The sequence below is a fragment of the Papaver somniferum genome, chromosome 2 (genome assembly GCF_003573695.1).
Source record: "Papaver somniferum cultivar HN1 chromosome 2, ASM357369v1, whole genome shotgun sequence".
Classification (NCBI taxonomy): Eukaryota; Viridiplantae; Streptophyta; class Magnoliopsida; order Ranunculales; family Papaveraceae; genus Papaver; species Papaver somniferum.
The window spans coordinates 83,737,680-83,745,028 of record NC_039359.1 but is presented as its reverse complement, the minus strand read 5'-3'; the positions used below and the strand labels follow the sequence as shown (position 1 = coordinate 83,745,028).

Here is a 7,349-nt window from a genome sequence, read left to right as displayed (position 1 = left end):
AATCCGGCATTACTTTAATTAAGGGTGATTGTCATGTTTGTAAAATTCCTGGCCATACGGCAGTAAAGTGTAGACAACATAAAACCTGAATAAGTAGAAAGTTAATGCTAATTTAGTTGAAACAAATTAGAACGAGTTCATTGACATGATGTCGGAAGTTATTTTAATAACCAATGTGAGAGACTGGTGGGTGGACTCTGGAGCCACTAAATATGTTTGTTAAAACAGAGATTTGTTCACCTCTTATCAGAGGATAAGGGATGTCAAGAAACTCTATATGAGTAACTCATCTGCGACAGAGGTTGCATAAAAGGGAAAGGTCAAGCATAAGCTCATATATGTAATATTCTCACACTGAATGAATTTTTCATGTTCCGAGCATATGAAAGAATCTTGTATCTTGTTCTCTTGAAGATGGTAAAAGATTGAAGATCTTAATTAAATGTGGAAAACTTGTTATAACTAAGGGCATTGATTTTTTAGGCAACAGTTATAGGACTTAGGGCCTATATAAGTTTAAAGGAAAATCTGATGAAGTGAACATAGTTGATTCTTATGCTTTCTTTTGTGTGTCTTTGAATGTTTTGCATGGTAGACTTGGAACCGTAAAATTATAAGTCAATGCATAAACTTCCTAGCATAGGCTACGTACCCAAATTTAGTTTGGATCTTGAACACAAAAGTGAATTGAATATGCTATAAAATCTTTTAGCACAAATGTTCAGAGTAATTCTAAGACCTTAGAATTAATTCAATTGGGCCTAGTTGACATGAGTTCAACCCAAAACCACTACAGTAAAAGATGGTTTATAACTTTCATGGATGATTGTATGAGGTACTATCTTGTATACTTTCTTAGGGATAAGGATGATGCCTTATAAGCCTTAAGATGTATAAACTTGAAGTTCAAAACCAATTAGAAGCCTCGAACATAACAACTGTATCCTTAAGAAGATGATAATTGCCATGTTGATTAGTTCAGGATTACCTGCGGGCTTGTGGGAGGAGGCAGTCCTCTTAACTAGTATATCCTGAATATAGTACCCTTAAGGATCAGATGAAACTCCATATGATTTATGGAAAGGTAGATGACCTTCTTATGGATGCGTCATAGTGTGGGGGTGTTTGACTAAGATTGTCATTCCTCTTCCTAAAAGAACTAGATAGAAACCAAAAATGTTGATTGTTTCTTCATATAGGGTATGCTGAGTATACTTCTACATATAGATTTTTGGTTGTGTGTTCTGATTTTTCCTACTTTGGTGTGATTTTTCTGACTTTATTGTATACTATTACATAATTTAGGGATGCTGAGTTCTTTGAACATGTTTATTCTTAAACCTGTACCTCATTAGAGATGTGTTGTTGATCCCCTAGATTTATTTTCAAACAGTCAGAACTTATCTTAAAGGAAGATGAAGTTAAGGTTGAGCCTAAGAGAAGTAAAACAATTGGACTTGAAACTTCTTATGAAGCCGACTTCATAACATGCCCAGCTTAGTCTAAGCCCTGGACTTGTAAAAAAGCCTTGATATCTACTGAAACCCTATTCTGGTAAGAAGCTTCATTTAGTGAAATGGACTCAGTCCGTCGGAACCTGACTTGGGAGGTTTCTAGTTTACCTCCAGAGAGTAAGACCATGAGATGTAAATGAGTCTTTAAGAGGAAACATTAGGTATATGGAACTGTGGAATATTATTAGGCTAAGTTGGTAGCTAAAGGCTATAAACTAAAAGAAGGTGTATATTTCCTTGATTTTTATTCACATGTGACGAGATTTACTTCCGTTGAGATGCTAATTGTTATTGCTGTCATAAACAAATTAGAGATACATCAGATGGATGTTAAGACAGCTTTTCTAAAATTGTGAATTAGATAAAGAAATTTACATAGACCAACCTGAGGACTTTGTAGTGCAAGGTTATGATGACAAAGTTTGTAAGTTGAACAAAATTTTGTATGGTTTATAAAATAAGCACGTAAAAAGTGACATGGAAAATTTGATCATGTGATAATGTGTAGTGGATTTAAGCTAATGAATCTGATAAGTATATTTACAAGTAACTTGTTAAGGATGCCTGTGTGATTGTATGCTTGTATGTTGATGATATGCTTATACTTGCTACAAACATAAATGTGATTAATTCCACTAAAAACATGCGCTGAATGAGAACGTTGACTTGAAAGACTTAGGCCCTGTTGATGTAATCTTAGGGATGAGGATTAGAAAATAATCTAACATATGTAGTCTTAGTCATTCTCATTATGTTGAATTTGTGCCTAAGAGATACAATCAGTGTGATTGTAAGCCTGCTTGTACTCCGTACGATTATTCTTGTAGACTCAAGGAAAAAAAAAGGTAATGGAGTATCTTAACTTGAATATTCAAGAGTTATAGGATGTCTGATGAATTTAATGAACTGTAAGAGTCCAGACATTGCCTATATTGTGAGTAAGTTAAGTAGATATAATTGTAGTCCAGAGAAATAGCATTCAGATGCACTGAGTAGAGTATTATGGTACCTAAAATACTCTATTACCTTTTATTTGATTTATGAAAGGTATATTGCTGTCTTTGAGGGACTTTGTGGTGTAAACTGGATAGTTGACTTAGAGGAGTCTAAGTCTACGAGTGGATATGTTTCACTCTAGCATGAGGGTTTGTTTTTGGAAGATTTACAAACAAACATATATTGCTCAATTCATTATGGAATCTGAGAGTATTGAGTTAGATAAAGCACGAGAGGGGGCCGGGTGCCTAAGATGCTTTTTAGAAGACATTCCTCTCTGGCATAGGCCTGTGCCAGCTATATCTATACATTGTGTTAGCCAAGCTATAATAGCTAAAGCTGAAAATAACTAATCTCAATCGGCGTTATTTCCATTGATTGGATAAATTAAACTTGCCATGAAGGATACTCAACCTTGCTGATTGGAGATCCCAAGATCAAGGTTTTGAATGAGACAACTAATTTGTGGTGGGTAAAGGTAAACACTATCAGAGAATTTATTCTCTGTCCCTTCTCTATGGTGTAGACGTGATAGTGTGACTTCATGTGAAGGATGACTTTTAAGAAGTCTTAATGAGTTCTATAGTTTCAATTTAAGATTGAAGTGGGGTGTAGCAGTAACACTCTTTATGGAAACTCATCTATCTGAATGAGGAAGTGGGCCGCTTCCTATGAGAATATGAGTTTTGATTCTCTAGAGCATTCTGAGAAACAGGATATGTCCAGGGCCAAATTGGACAAAACGGCACGAGCTTGGTAGCAACCTTGGAGATATCACCCGTGGTTGTTATCACGAATTACATCAAATGCTAACAGTTCAAGACATAGGTCACTGTCTCTAGCAAGTAATTCCGGTAATATCTCATTAAGCAAAGATTCAAGACCTCATGGACACCTCTGCCTAAAATGGTATTTCCTGCGCTTTTTATGTGATTTTCGTTTTGATGGTTTTGGTATTACTGGAACTTAGGACCTAAAGGTCACTAAGGGTTCACTAGTTCATGCTTTTTCACTTTGGTGAAAGATACCTATAGTCTCACCATGTGAGAACTAAAGATGAAAGCTCTCAATACTATTATGATTTGTGCAATCCATAGTATGACCCTGGGGTCAACACACTTTTGTGTGAGGGAGAGGACGTAGAAATGACTAGTATGATTTCAACACTTGCACGATCAGTCTGTTTGGATCGTGAGATTGGGATGTTGATTTACCAAGATCTATCTGTGTTTTCATGTTTTATTGAGTTTTCATTCATGTGGGGGATTGTTGGAAAACGATTAACAAAAAATAATTTTTTAAAGTTTTAATAAAAATTATAATTTATTGTTTTCTTTTGTGAATGAAACTTATTAGTCCTACATCGTGGAGTTTCCAATTTTTAGTAGTTTTAAGAAACTATATAAACCTTTTAGTCCCACATCGGGGAGTTATTCTTCTTAAGTTGTATTTGTCAATTATATGGGAAATTCACTACTTTTGTAAAATCTATGGGAAATGGTTTTCTCTATATTTAGAGGGACCTCTAATGGAAAAAAACATTTTATATTGTTTTCTCAAGTGTTCGAGATTTTCCTTTATGGTTTTTTCGGAGTTGCCAAGCTCAAGTTGAGCATCTACTACATATGCTAGTAGTAGGTGTAGTATGGTGTTTTATCCTGCACATATCCGTCCTGTGAGGGCTATAGCATCACTCTTGAGTGTAGCCGGGCGCTAATGTCTTAAGGGAAACGTGTTGAATGTTTTTCCAAAGTTTTGCCTTGTTGCTGTTGCGAAGATATGGGGAGCTCGTCCGTTTCATCAAATCGATCACTTCCATTATAAATGAGCTAAGTATCAATAACTTTTGCTTATTTGATTTTTCCTTGTTTTTTGATTATTGCACCCAACAAAACTCACAAAGCTGCACTAATTTGGGTGAGCAGGAAGTGGTTGAAGGACGGGTTTTCGGGTTGTTTTGATGATTTTCGATGTTTGAGATTTTTATGGAGCTCTACTTTGTAAGGACAAAATGGATATCTTGAGTTTTTTAATTAGTTTATGAGAATTAGAAGAGGGGGGAAAGTTCATCAGGCAAAACAAAGCAGAGAACGAGGCTAAAAGAGAAGATCAAGAAGTGATTGAAGGAAATGAAGAATTCTTTCCCATTTTGTAAAAAACATAATGTGGATAGGATGGTTTTTCTATTTGTTGATCTTAGAGTTACATTTCCAGTTATGAACAATTTGATTAATATATGTAGATGGAAATGGTAATATATGATTGAACGTTTCTACAAATGAAGTATCCTTTGTTTAACACACCTTTTCTTCTTCCACACGGACAAAGGACAATTGAGAATCACGCACTTATATAACCAAAAAGTTCTTATTTGCAAAGTGATATGATAAGTCTGAAAACCAACAGATCAGACAGGCACTGATCTATTGTTTCCTTCTTGGGGATAAACCTTTTCTTCTTCAACATCTCCATCGTTCTCTCCTGATAGTTCCTCCAAAGATTTACCATTTGGTTCAGGTACCAGGAATGTAAACAACATGCCTATGAAATTGATAACTCCAAGCACGATCAAGGAGTTCTTAACACCAATACCAGCGGGATATCCATGATCAGTCTTTTTTGGATCTTGATTTTGTGCCGCATACAAGAAACCAAATGCACCAATAATTGCTCCAGCTTTCCCTGCAGCCGCTGATATACCATGACATGTCGAACGCAACCTAGCTGGGAATATCTCTGCTGGGACGATGAAGGTTGTACTGTTGGGTCCAAAGTTTGCAAAAAAGAAAGTTAATGCATACATAATAACGAAACCGATCCTGTTCTCCTTTTTACTCCAGTAGTTGTAAGGAAATGCGATAGCAAACATGAAGACTGTCATGAAGAAGAAACCCATCATTTGAATTGCCCACCGCCCCATAATATCAATGAAAGCCACTGTAAACCAATACCCAGGAACAGTACTGCATAGTGCGATTAATGTTTGTGCCCTCGCAATCTTGAAAACTTCTTCACTAGCACTCATCGTTTGAGATGGTGGAATCCACCCAATTGCAGTAAAAATATCCTTCTGGAATAAGTTTTGACTGTAAAAAGCTATGTCCAGCAAGAACCAAGTACTTGTGGTTCCAAGCAAGGGAAGGCCATGTCGTTTAAGAAATTTCATTGAAAATAAACCGAATGAATTGCTCTCATCCGTCGTCATTCTTTCTACCATTTCTGTTTCAGCTTTAATCTCCTTGTTTAAAACCTTAGACATATCGGCAGCTGCCCTTTCCGCATTTTTCTCTACAAGAGCAGTGTAACGAGCAGTTTCGGGCATCTTCATTCGCCAGTAGTAGGTCAAAGCAGCTGGAATTGCACCAAAGATCACAATTATACGCCAGATGTAGTCAGCCTCTACCGGAAGGGAAGCCTTGGCATCAACTTGATAAGCTGGTGCAGGGAATTGTTTATCAAATATTGAAGAAACTATAATGGCGACAATTCCACCAGCTAGAATTCCTGTTCCTTGCATAGCAAAGACAGCGGCGATAAAAGCACCACGAGTTTTCTTGTTGGCGTACTCAGACATGATAGTTGCAGAAAGTGGGTAGTCACCACCGATTCCAAATCCAAGCCAGAAACGGAAGAAACATAGTGTAGCCATGACAGCTTTTGGCTGGTTGCCCAAGGAGAGACCGGACGCTACTGAACAACCATAATAAGTAGGGTAAGACCGTAGACACGCTTTCTTCCCATGCGATCACCTAGCCAACCGAAGAAGAGTTGACCAGCAAGTGTGCCGACCAGAGCGACACCATTAACGGCTGCAGCAACATTTGGTGGTAAACTACCAGGTTTAGCTGATCCTGGCACCGTGTAGTAAATCCTGCCGAGCAGTTTGGTGACAAGGGAGATGCAAAAGAGATCATAAGCATCTGTGAAGAATCCCATACCAGCAATCACAATTGCTGTGAAATGGTACAGTTGTGTTTTCGCTATATCAAGTGCTTTAAGCACTTCTAGTTGTTCCTTCACCATGACTACTCCAACTTTTCTTTATCTCTTTCAAGTTCTAGGGAGGGAGAAAAAGAGAGGTTGTGGTTGCTGAATGAAATGGAGGGAAGGAAAGAAGGCTGTAATTTCAAATGCAAGGAGAGCTCCATTATATAGAGATCATTTGAAAAGCATATACCCCGTAAAGATTCCTTTTATGTCAACTATATACTTCTCTTAATGTTTGTTAAAGCTTCTTACTCCGCTTTCTATGTCAACTATATTGTTTTTAAAGCTTCTCATTCCCTTTCGTTAGTTGTTATAACTCTTAATCACAGCTTTGCATTGCATATGCATCTCCAGCCATATATCCTTGACAATGTCATATTTTTGATCAATAATTTGTTCGTATAGCTCCGCACATATTGATATTATTATGTTTGCGAATCTCATTTGCCTTTTGACTTTGAGCGCTTGTTGACGTTGTTAAAGTTACAGTGATCAAATTAATTAGAAGTTGATTTTTTTTCATACGCTCGTCTTACTGAGCAATATATGTTACCTCACCATTTATATCAAACTGGTGGATGGTAAAAACCTCCCTTATTAATTTTTGAGGTTTTGTTTCTAATCGATAATAAAAATTCTAGTATCAACGAGTTTTGAACTCATGTCATTATTATCATCACCTTATTTCGATTTTACTACTGTATTGTACTGACATTGTTAGGTTCTTCCTATTTGTTTCATCCTCACACAGAACCTAGGCTGTTTACGAAATCTCTAGGCTACATGGCCCTTGACGGCTTCAGCGTGTTCAACATTGCAACATCACATTAAAATAACTACGACACAGATAAG

General features: G+C 36.9%; 1 pseudogene; it reads right to left on the bottom strand.

Annotated features, from left to right (window-relative positions):
* Window positions 1-4,676: 4,676 nt before the first annotated feature.
* On the bottom strand, window positions 4,677-6,619 carry LOC113348232 (annotated as a pseudogene).
* Between the last annotated feature and the right edge of the window lie 730 nt (window positions 6,620-7,349).